Source organism: Lepisma saccharinum, chromosome 29 (genome assembly GCF_977018435.1).
Source record: "Lepisma saccharinum chromosome 29, izLepSacc3.1, whole genome shotgun sequence".
NCBI classification, from domain to species: Eukaryota; Metazoa; Arthropoda; class Insecta; order Zygentoma; family Lepismatidae; genus Lepisma; species Lepisma saccharinum.
Window position 1 is genome coordinate 13,229,669 of NC_139257.1, and position 13,272 is coordinate 13,242,940.

The 13,272-nt window shown below is 40.1% G+C and overlaps 1 long non-coding RNA gene across 1 annotated transcript in view; it reads left to right on the top strand.

Moving 5' to 3' along the window:
- The window catches only part of LOC145981327 (uncharacterized), a 63,792-nt gene continuing 50,520 nt past the window's right edge, over positions 1 to 13,272 (top strand). Inside the window, exons 1-2 of the long non-coding RNA XR_014440956.1 lie at positions 1 to 313; positions 10,582 to 10,657. This is a non-coding gene — a long non-coding RNA (uncharacterized LOC145981327). The remainder of the gene's footprint in view (positions 314 to 10,581; positions 10,658 to 13,272) is intronic.

Below are 13,272 nucleotides of genomic sequence, written 5' to 3' on the forward strand. Positions count from 1 at the left end.
ATAAAATGTTCGTAAATCGAGAAACTGTTCTTATGATGATTGATAAAATGTATACCATCAACAATTGCACCTCATGATATGGTAGTGTAATGTTCTGATTCTCAAGCCAGATCATTACACATTATCTACATTATGTGCGTTAACAGAATCACTTTTGTGCCTACGTGTCTATGACCAATTATATGAGTGTTACAAATTAAAGGAGGAAATAACAGATTGCAGCTCCTGTTGTATTGGGATTTTAAATTAGTGTCAGCATTTAACTGAAAGTATGAAGCTCTTTCTAGGATTGGTAGTGTTGGTTCTTCTTGAGGTAAGTATTTAATTTACGTGTTATCTGTTCCAAGTAAACGTTAATGAATAATCATTTCAATCACACGAATTCAAAATAATATATATTTTTTTAGAATTCTTCTCAATGAATGACAAAATGTGAAAATTAGAATTATGTTCCCATAACTGTGGAAATTATGGAGAACATTCAAACTAATATCTGCATGCAATTAAGTTATCCTCTAGAATGAGAAATCATGCAAGCACATGAAAATAATTTTCAACAAACTAAGCCATCAATAAAGAGAATTATGGCATAGCAACATCTGCCCCCAAAACACAACTTAAATACTAAATAGGGTGGAATTAGGATCGAACCCGGAATTAATTACTACAGAAATGATGTTCAGAGTAACTATTAGCCGGAATGCCAAAACCGTACGCCTTGCGGAAGAATAGATATGTAAGGAACAATAAGAGGAACCAAATAGGTTTTTGTCATGAATATTATGTAAAATACTTTTTACCACAGATCCTTATTTGAAGGTTATTACATATCCATATATTGTATCCGTAGCTAAAACATGTTACATTTCAGTGTATGAAGCTATAATAGAGAGTAAAATTCGTATTGTAGAAGTTCAGGGTGGCGCGTAAGTCACCTTACACATTACACATGGAACTAATGACGGAGTGAGGATATTAAATTGCCATGCGATTTTGCCTTGTGGGGAATGATTAAGGAGGTGCTGTACTCCTCACAACCGACAGACACAGCAGGATATGACATAGTTGGTGATCTGAAATAGGGGCCACCCTGTTTTAAGTAAAAATTATAGTGGAAACTTGTATGCTGGTACGTTGTAACATGAATGAAATGTTGGAAGTCTATAAGGAAATATAAATGTCTATGAGCATAGGCGGTATCGGGAGGTACTTGACCCTCACAACCAAAATTTTCAGGTTTATGAAAATTCACGAGTTAATGGTTATTTCTTTATCCTCCTGGGACCTGAGGTAACGAGTATTTTTTTAACAATTTTTCAAATGTAACAGTTACTTATCAAAACAGTTGTGGATGATATTTTATGGGTTCGAAAACTTTTTGATTCTTCCTTCGAATGTTAAGCGTACTAGATGAAACAGACTTTGTCGTGCCGGTGGTTCAACGATTGTATCCAGGTTAATATACTCTGTTTGTGTCCAGCCCCATTATACTTGGTCTCACTTGCTAGTTGATAAATATTTCTACTGATTCGGGTAAACTATGATAACGAATTGTTTTGGGTGATGGAGATGAAACGTTTGAGGACATTAAGACTTATGCATTCCATAAGAATGCGCTGAACATTTAGAATAACATTAAATACACAGAAGAGCGGAGGGTCCAGATCTTGCAGCAAATGACTATGGATGAGACGGCCGTGTTAAATGAGAAGCCGATTTAGTATTATCCTCTCTGCCGGAGGGACCGTGTGAGGAACGACATTCACTAATGATGGGTGTGACAGGGTGGAGCTTTTTCGTCGTTACCCCATCCTGCCAAATCCGAAAGAGGAAAGAACTGAACACATTCTGGTCTCTGGACGATGCAAAGTGGATAGCCCTTTGCTGCCTTCATCATCAGATTTTGGCAGTACCAGCAGCTGCTTCATTTCCTTTGATGCCCGCACTGACAGAGAAGGACGCTAACCGTCGAAAAATTTACTTCACTGTAGGGTGTCCGGAAGAGAGTGGTTCCAGACGTAGAGCACCCTGAAGGAATCCGAATAAATTAGGACTATCTGCAAAGTGTGAAACTCAGCAAAGTACCACGCCTTTAGTATTGCACAAAGTTCTTCAATGTATATGGAACAAGCAGAATGTAAACCAAAGCTGTAACTGTGCGAGATGACAACAGGGCACAACCCACTGATTCAACCGTACAAAAAACAGTAATTGTGATTAAAACTGTAAACGCCTTAGGTACCCCTGCCTTTGGGAGGACAGTTATAAGACAGCTTAAAGGGATATGCAAGCAATTCCTAGGTAGAGAGAGACGGAAAAGCGGAGTGACACCAGGCAGATTAATATCAGCACCAAGTGCTGAGCTCATCTGTACAAACACAGAGTGGCTTTGTAGCACAAGGATGTAGGCAATACACAGTCAACTCTCTCTCGTCAGAGACTGTGCTAAGATGGATGAGATGGCATCGACCGCAGATGGCAAGTGAAGAATAAGTGAGTTGTCTTTGTAGAGACAACGAAGGCTCTGATGTCTCCAAAAACAAGTAGACGACTGGACCGGTACGAAATGCACCGGAACATAGATGAATACCAGCGCAATGAATAGCTTTGAGGATGCGAAGTTGGGAAATACGGGCAGTGGAATGCACAACACATCGACAATCGAGCTTCGACCTAATGAGAGAACAAAAAAGTCGAAAGAGAACAATGCGATCAGAACCCCGTGTGACTTAAAACGTGGAAATAGTTGAGAACTCGTTGACAAGATTACTTGAGCTGGCAGAGATGAGATTGCCAGGGGTCGAAATCGTGAAAATGCTATCCACGACAAAGTGTCTTCGAATGAATTGAGTAGTTCAAAACGGTCGGACAAGTGTTACGCGCGAAGGAGCAGCAGAAAACCCATTCAGATCCACTACTCAGGACAACATTGAGCAAGTCGTAGCCATGATTCTGATCCACGAGTAACTATAGATGAAGTGGAAAGTCATCTGCAACATTAATCCTCTATATTGTGATGCAAGTCTTTGGCAAATTTCGGTCCCTGACACACTTTCAAACCACAATAGAGAGATTCTGATCACTATTCTTTTTTTGGTATAAATGGAGGGTGGTGCGGCCATTTTTAACCTGTAAACAATAATTGTGAATATCAAAAATACACTAAATCAATGACAAATGCGCACTTCATTGACATGCCTCCGCAGAAAGCAGTGTGGAAACATCAAGAAAATTACGGCAATAGTGCAGGTACTTCTTGACCTACCCTCGTACGTAGAATGATTTTCCCAAGCTTGCATTCTTTAGCATGTTGTATTTGAGTTGCCCTAACATTGAAGAATATTCATACAAAAATTAATTCTGGGTGGCCGCGGTGGCTCAGTCGGTAACGCGTCTGACCCCGGCGCCCACCCAGCGTCGAATATCATGGGTACCTGGGGGAAACCCTGGGGGGTAAAGGCGGTCAGGGGCGTGATGCTGATCACATCACCCCCACTCACGACCGGATCAAGAAAGTGTGGGTCGTTACCCCCACACCCCCTATACGCCTTCATGGCGTGGTGCTAAGCACAGGGGAGCACTTTACTTTTTTGTTTTTATTTAATTCTGGGTTGGAACAAAATTTTAGTGACCGCTGTTCGTATTTGGTAGAAATGGATGGTGTGATTAAAAATGTAAAACCCTTACGTACCCCTGCCTTTGGGAGGACAGATATGAGACAGGTTAATGGGATATGCAAGCAATTCCCAGGTAGAGAGAGATGGAAAAGCGGAGATACACCCGGCAGATTACTATCAACACCACGTGCTTTTCTTTACAGGATAAAAATGGCCGCAGCACCATCCATTTTTACCCTGTAAAGAAAACACGAAAAGAAAAAAATGATTGAGAAAGTCAAATATACACTCAGTCAATGACAAATAAACACTCCATTGACATACCTGCATAGAAATCAGTGTGGCCAACCTAATGGAATTTACAACAAAAGCTCAGATACTTATTGTCCTACCCTCGTGTGTAGAATGACTTTCCCAAGCTTGCATTCATTGGCATTTTGGATTTGAGTTGCCCTAACATTGAAGAACATTCCTACAAAAAAGTTTTCCTGTAGTATTTAATTCCGGGTTGGAGCAACATTTTAGCTAATTCCACCCTACTAAGTAACTCTTTATTTCTTTCGGTTACCTTGTTTTATCGAAATCGAAAACTAAATTAACATTATGTCAACGGCAATGCCTGGAAACCAAAGAATAAGTCGAGAGATATAAGCCTTCATTAACTTTCCTCTGGAATGGGATTTTTACATTTAGCCCACAGGGTCTTCTACGTCTGTAGAGCCTCTCGGAAGTTTTCCAAGCACATGCTTTTTAAATGTACAGTGCTGCACAAAAGGAAAATAAAATATCGTAGAAGGAACTATTTATCGAAGGCAGTTGCGGTTGGTTTGTATTTTTATCATGGTATGGCGCTCTTGATAAAAGGATGTAATGGTATCTTGTTCACAAATAAGAGATAAAGAATAACATTTATGTATTACAAAAATATCATATTTGGAGAGCCCTGTGGCGCCGAAATAATCCGATATGAATAAACAAATATGAAATACTCATATGGTCTTTCAAGTGTACAAAATATTCGTGGGTATACTGAGGGGTGTCCATCCCCCCAGGCCAATGGCGCGCCCCCCAAAAAATCATGTCATGTGTCTCCCCCAAATCATATCGTTCGCTCCCTCAAATCATATCGTAACCCCCACAAAGTATTTAATTACGACAGCGTGTCTACTGAAAGGAATTTTTTTCTTAGCCTTACAGAACACTACTTGATCTGCTCCTCCTCCCTAAACAGGGAGCCCATCACTCAAGACCACCCCTAGTATCGTTGATCATAATCGAGATTATCGCTTATCTTGCAATGCAGCTATAGTACCGGGTGTCTGAGAAGTCTTCGTGTGAAAACAAAAATTAACTGTATCCGCTATATGCAACATAGACTGAAAAAATGGTACCAAAATGTTTCGGAAATTATTCAAGTTTTATTGGCATAGGAAAGAAATCAATAAATCTCCACGTGAGCACCCTTGGTAGAACGGAGTACATCTAGTCGAAATTCAACTTCTCGCCATGCATTAGCCAACATCACAGGAGGGATTGATGTGATGACTTGGGTTATCCGTTGTTGCAGAGTTGCAAGATAGGATGCAGGAGTTCTGTAGATATTGTCTTTCACATAACCCCATAGAAAAATTTAAAGGGGTTATGTCTGGAGGTCGTGCAGGCCACGCTGTCGGTCCATCTCGACCAATTCATTTTCCAGGAAATGTCTGATCAAGGTAGGAACGAACCTCCAGACTCCAATGTGGCGGTGCACCGTCTTGTTGAAAGGTAACATCTGGGTGGTATTCTAGCAATTCAGCAAACAATTGCAACATGTCGAGATACACTCCAGACGTTACGGTGTCCTCACAGAAAAAGAATGGTCCGATTATTCTCTCATGAGCAACGGGCATCAAACATTCACCTTCAGGCTACCCATGGTCGACTCCCTCATCTCACGAGGGGGCTCTTTCCCCCAGATACGCACGTTGTGTCTTTTCAGTAAATCACTGACATGGAAGACCGCCTCGTCTGAAAAATCAACACGTTCCAGATAGCCATTATCAGCGTTGATGCGTGATAACATTTTCACCGCAAAGTTATACCGACGTTTGGGCAACAAAGCCCAAAGCACTTTGTATGCACGAAACAGTAAACGTTTGTGTAACACATCATGAACAGAACTTTTTGGCATCTGTAATTCACGTGAGGTCGTACGCACGGATTTCTTCGGACTGCGCACAAAAGCCACTCTGGCATCTTCCACTCTTTCGTCTGAGGTTGATGGCCGGCCACTTCTCGGTGCGTCAGCAACAGATCCTGTGGTTTTGAATTTGTCATACCGCGACTTAATGCTCCTACCATCGGGCGGCACCTTTCCGTACGATGTTTGAAATTGTCTCTGCATTGTTTTTTGTGACCTGCTCTCGTGAAACCACAGAACAAACTCAGCTTTTTCCTGATTTGTGTACATTTTCGGTTTGCTGGACACTGGCACTGATACGCTACTGCAACGTTACAGAAACTGAAACAAAAAAAAAAACATTGAATAGTTTCCGAACATTTTGGTACCATTTTTTCATGTCTATGTTGCATATAGCGGATACAGTTCATTTTTGTTTTCATACATAGACTTCTCGAATCCCCTGTATGAAAACATCACATTCATCTCAGTAAAGCACCAAACACGCATCCTCAACACATTAATGCGAGCGAAGCGAGCAACACATTTTTTACATCCATTTCTTTTCAGGCTTTCAAAAATATTAATTTAATAGGATGTCAATACTTTCTTAGCCTTTTCCAGCTTCTCCTTTGGCACGTTCGGGGTTGACAACGTGTGGATATCATATCGCTAAATAAGTCTCCAAAATTTAATGTTCGAACTCCCTCTCCACTACAGAAATCCCTTGACAATCTAAGATTTAACACTTTATCAAGAGCTTTCTATATCCCCCTTTAAATTCAATACTCAATCCTACCCATGACAATTTTAAACTTACTGTTGATATTGAAGAGTGCATACTGCCTCCTCCAAAAAGCTAATTCTCAGTCTCCACACCAGAATTTCCACAACAGTCTAAGACAATAGCAATACACAAGAATTGCATATCCCCTCAATTTAATGCTCAATCTTCCTCTAGCTAAAATACCCGCCATAATCTGGATACTGTCCCCCCCAAAATGTAATTCATAATCCGCCCAAGAACCCGCATGTCAATTAAGGCCTAATATGAAAAAGTTGGTTATCTCCCCCCCCCACCTTCGATAACACCTTTAAACATTTTTTTTTCTTCATCCAAGGGGTTAAGTATGGTGCATTTAAGGTGCAAAATCTTGAAGGAACAAAATCCCCCCAAAAATCTCGATGGCGCAACCTGCGCCATAATCCACCCCTGGTTATACTTCAATTGTTCGTGACAAAAATTAATTTGAATACACATTATTAAATAAAGCATGATGTGTACCGATACATACCTTGGTCCATCACTAGGATAGTTAAATATTTTATGTTTATGATAGGACTCGAGTTGGATATACAAGGTGCATGCAATATATAACCGGAAAAATAGTATCAAAAATCTAAGATACGACCGTGATTGTTATATGTTTGTTATTTTGTGAAGCCATCTGTAAGCTATTCATTGCTGGGGCTGGCACGCCTGCCTCGCGCACGGGACGCTGGGAAACAGTTACACAAAATAGCGGCACCCTTACAGGAGTGCTCCAAGCTGGAGCAGCAAAGTTTCGTGAGATTTTTGTTGGGTGAAGACGTGAAACCGATAGAAATTCGTCGTCTTACGACAGTTCAGTACGGTGACAACTGTATGAGTCAATCAGAAGTATAGTGGGCTGAGAAGTTCAAACAGGGCATAACCAGTGTTGAAGATTCTCCGGATCCAGGTCGCTGTCACAGCAGTTACGGAAAGCAACATTGCTCAAGTGGAGGACTTACGGGAGATGATTTGCCTCTCCTTTCCCGCAGTTACTTCATACGTACAATGCCCAGAGGGCATAATGTAAGCAGAACCACCTACTCCAACCTTTAGAGCGAAAGACTGAAACCATCCATTCTGCAGAGACAACATGGTCTGGTGTTCACTGGTGTGCTATTGCTCTATGACAATGCGAGACCACACACTGCAAGTGTCACATTGTTTACCATCGAGAACCCCCTCCATATTCGCCCGATCTCGCACCTTCCGATTTCAACACCTTTGGCCCACTGAAAGATGGACTAAGTGGAACGAGGTTCCAGAATGACGACAAAGTTCAGTATACGGTGCATGAGTGGTTTCGCATGCGTCCAAAAGATTTTTTTCCTGTGATATCAGTGCCCTTATTAAGTGTGGCATAGGTGTATTCAACTAGGGTGGGGGACTATGTTGAATCATAGTACTGTAGTTTATTTTGGTGCTTGTAATAGATATTTTTTTAGAATATATTTCCGGTTATACACTGCTCCACAAAACATAAGCAACTCGAACGAAGTAGTACTAAATGAAAGAAAAATGTCAATTCACCAAGTTTAATGAACATAAGGAAGGTACAGATGAACAATGCAACACAAATGAACACCAACAATGCAGATATGGTATACAGGGTGGCCAGAAAGTTTAGTACCACTATAAACCTACATGAAAAGCTGGAATCTGATAGGGCACAGGCTGTCAATACGGTGTGTAACCACCTAGAACAGACACACAGGCACGGCATCTCGCCTGTATGCTGTGGATCAGTGTGGTTCTCAAGTCTTGAAGAAGACGGGGCCATTCCTCTAAGAGGACTGTCTGCAGTTCAGGAATTGTTCGTGGTGACAGATTGCAATGCGCTATTCTTCACCCAAGAGCATCCCAAACATACTCGATTATATTAAGGTCCAGCGAGTATGCAGGCCATTCAATACGGGCAATGTCTTCTGTCTCCAGATATTCGGACACAAGATGTGCACGGTGTGGGCATGCATTGTCATCCATAAAAAGTAAGTCCGGACCAAATGCTCCATGGAAGTTGCGAACATGTGAATGGAGAATTTCATCCCGATAACGTTGTGCCGTCAAAGTTCCATGTTCCACAATATAGAGGTCCGTGTTTCTATCCAGCATGATACCACCCCACACCATGATGGAACAACCTCCAAAGGACGGCCTTGCAACAATGAAGATAGGGTGATATCGTGTTTCTGGCTCTCTACACACAGATATCCGACCAGAATCAGACGATAGGCTGTATCGAGACTCATCAGAGAACATTAGTCGTGCCCACTGGCCTTCTCCCCATTCGACATGTTCCTGACACCATGTGTATCGCGCACGTTTCTGCTCCCGTTTCAACGGCACACACAGCACAGGCCTCCTGGCATACAATCGTGCTTTATTCAGCCACATACGAAGAGTTTCACGACTAACACGTTGTCCCGTAGCTTGAAACAAATAGTTTGCCAGTTGAGAGCAGGACTCTTGGCGGTTACGTCTGGCAGTGATTGTGAGAAATCGGTCATCAGCTCCTGATGTCGTCCTCAGATGGCCTCCTCCATGACGTCTACTGACAGTAAGGCCATTTTGGAAGCGAAGCCACAGCCTTGACACGACACTTTTATTCACATTGAATTCTCGTGCCATTTCCACTTGGGACCGACCCATTTCCAGTCGTCCAATTATTCGACCTCAGTCAACGTCACTCAAATGGTGTCTAGGATTAATTTTAAGGTGTCTACACTTGATATCCCACTCACGAACCACCACTCCACTGCTTGAGGACTGGGACAATATTAGGCTGTGGTTTGCGCTGGCAGGCACAAGCTGTTAATCTTGGATTATCAGGTACTGCTCACGCGTTATAGAGGGCACTCGCACTGCCTGTGCTTGTTTATGTTTGTACATGTCTCATACAAGTGTTGAATGGGCATCGCATCTCATCTATCATTATCAACTAACTACATGTCGTAAAACTAGGGTTTAGTAGTGTCTGTTCATGTAGCGTCATATTTTTATTTACGGGTAATAGTTGCCTAAGTTGGACCACCACGTATTTCCCAAATTGGACAGGTCTATTTTGGGAGACGTTAGGTAAGGAAATATATTTTTTGGTTAAATTTCGACGGAAAGTAATTGAAGAACTCTTCTTCATTAAGTCCCCAAGATGTCGAAAAGAGGCAGGTATGGAAAATCGAACGAAGATGATTTGCAGAACCGGTTACTATGAACTCAATAATTGTGCCCGCGTTCATGGAGTTCCAAAGGCTACAATAAAGAGACACGCTGACAGTAAAAATACGTTTTCGAATACAATAAAGTGCTTCGGTAGGCAAGCACCTTTACTGCAGAAATTGAAAAAAAATCTGTTATTTGCAGAATGTTTTTTCGGCTTTAAAAATATTTAACTTAGGTAAATAGCTTCTTGTTTCAACAAAAATATGTTAATACATCAGTGAATGACACTACATACAAATATTATTTCCTTTCAAAATTGTGTGTTTCTTCATGCTACATTACATTAAGGATCATGCGTAGATCGTTTCAACATAAGTTTCATATTTCCTATTTTTCAGTAACTACGTCGTAACTATAATGAAAAGTTTTGCATTGGAAATGTAGTTTTAAGCAAAACACTTTTAATTCGTTGTAATGTTAATAATACTTGTTATTTACAGTTTTACTTCTCAGGTCCAACTTAGGCAACTGTACGTCCAAATTAGGCAACCGGTTTCCCAATTTGGAACATTCATCTAATTTCTTTTTCTTATTTTATAAATGTTAGTACTTATGTATTTTAAAATTTATTACTATCCGATGAAAGTGCATGAAATGTTCTACACTTTTTTTAAAGAAAATATTTTGAATTAGTCATTAATAGAGAAATGAATTAAGAAAAACCAAAACTCGTCCAATTTTGGCAACCTTCCCCTATTTTTCCGTAAGAGGCGCATTTTAAAATAATTGATGTGGCCTGTCTTCCTATTTCGAACAACCTTTTCTTTTTTCAGTCATGCTTTGGATTGAATTGTGCACAGGGTCATCAGGCTGTCGCAGCTTCAAAAGCTAACAGACCAGGGTTTTCTGGTAAGTATATGTGGTATATATCGAAGTGTTTGTGTGTGTGTGTGTGGGTGTGTGTGTGTGTGGGGTGTGTGTGTGTGTGTACGTTAATTTACGAATGTCGTTAAAAATGCTATAAACAATACATTCACAATTGCATAATATCAATTGTATGTATATTATGTCCAAAAAATCATAGACACACCCGCAGGAAAATCACAATTGTCATAATTCAAATAATATTTTCGGATACATCTGATCTGTTAGGAATGAGAATATTGTAAATAAGACAGAGCAAGGTACAATACATAAACAATTCTGTGATATGATTATGATTTCTGTCCTAGAGAAAGCAGGTAGGATTTAAGAGAGTTAAAGGATATGGTTGTTACGTAATAATGACTATTTCTTGACTGTTTGATTTTATTTAATTTGCTTACCTACAACCACTTCGCACCATGTGCCACGAATGGAAAAGGAAAGAAGAGTTTACAGAAGTCGTGTTGGGAAACCTGTAGGAAGGTCAAGACCAAGATGGAGGAATAACGTTGAGATGAACATAAAGGAAATCTGCGGGGTAGGAAAAGATTGGATATATATTGCACAGGTTAGGGATAGGTGGAAGGCGTGTGTTGCTGCAGCCATAAACCTTAGGGTTTAAGAAGGGTAGAGAGTTTGTTAGTTAGTTATAGGTATTTTCAACTCTTACGGCGGGCGTCCTATATGCTGGCAAGGGTAATGGGGAGCAAGGAATACGCCGCAGACCAAACAGACAAAAGCGGTGACCCCGAGAACTACAAGGTCGACGAGGGGAGGTGCTGCGCGCACCTCGTTCTGCAGGCTGCTGTGTTTCTTATCGCGCTGGATTGGTCGCTTTTCCGGGCGCGCATTTCACATGTGCACATTGAAATAGATATTGGGGTCGTGGTTTGTGCATGAATGCTCCCTATTGGTTAGCAGACTGCCTCAATGATAATCTGCATTATTATATATTATTATCTGTATTATAGGATAGCAAACTGGCATTCTTTTCATTGACTTGGGCGAACACTTTTTTAAACCACTGACTACTATGCCCCAGCACAAGCAGAACCATCTGGTCGGGGAAGACAACGCACTCGAATAGTAATCAATATTCCGAAAGCGAATAGACTTTCTTATTGGAAATAATAAATAATAAATGTTGCGTTTGATGACGATTCTTATACAATTACTAAATATATTGGGTCATTTTCCGGTTTTCGTCACATGCAAGAAAGATACATTTTGAATTCTTACTTTAAAAATCTTTCAAACCCTTTACTAGCGCCAAAACCTTAATTTTGATTATATAAGCGCGCACCTATTTGTTTTAAAAAGGGTTGTTAAAAAAACAGATAAAACAAAATTAATAGAATGGTGTTTCGAAATAGAAAAAGTAGATGGCAGCACAAGGTGAAAGAATGTAAATAAATCGTTGGAGGATAAGTATCGATTTAGTGAAAGTGAAGCTGTAATAAAAACATGTAGAAAAATGAAAGCAATGTATTAAAAGTTGATAATAGATGGGAAAGAAAAATATAAGTGGTTTTCAGCTTTCAACAAGTTCAAGATTATTGTCAAATTGTAAGGCACGCCATAGAAGTACTCAACAAAGTTAATAAAAAACTGACTCCAGCCAAGCAGAAACTTCTCCAATACAAACCACGTCCCCAATCTCTATTTCAATGTGAATATGTGAAATACGCTTCCCGGGCCCCGCTCCCCATTTCCCTTGCCAGCATATAGGGCGCCCACCGTAAGAGTAGAAGAGACCTATAGTAATAGGAAAATTAAATTTATGTGAACATTTCAACTATTTAGAATTCAAAACATGAGTCATGGACATGAGAAATGAATGATCGACTAAGAAATTGAAAAACCGAAGGTGAACAAACATGCGAATTTCTCTCCTGGAAACCACTCTGCGATTCAAATAATTAGGGACCGCTGCTGGTTCATAACATAAAACACGTTCATGTTAAACCAGCATGTCGAAAGGTATCTTCCTCTCATCTAGATCCAAGTAACGGTGGAAACTTTGAGACATACCAGGAGTGAAGACATGATGGTCCTTATCAAATTTTCTTATCAACTATTTCTTAGTTTGCTATCGATGACTGAGTATTGTGAAACATGTTGTAATTACATAGAAACACGTATTATTGTAAGTGTTTTTGCTGTTCACTATAAAAAGAATATTCAATAATAAATTAAGTGTAATGATATCAATGTGATACGTAATTCATCTATATTATTAATATCGCGTCGATGAATAATTTTCCAACCTAACTAATACCGGGTGTTTCAACACAAACGCCGTGATTTCAAATGGCATTTTAAAATATTTATGATAACTACTCAAAAAAATAATTACATAATCTGATAGAGAAAACGCAAACGTTTAATGGAAAACATGTTTGAAATGTCCACCTTGACGATTTATCACTTCTTGCACCTGGTTGCACATGTTGTCAAATATCTGACCAAATGTTGCACGACTAACTTGTGTAGTACAGTGTTCGATGTTTGCTTTCAAATCATCTAGTAGTCGCAGTCCTCGTTTGAAAACTCCCTGCTTTAGGAAACCCCACAAGAAATAGTCTCACGGGTTTAAATCA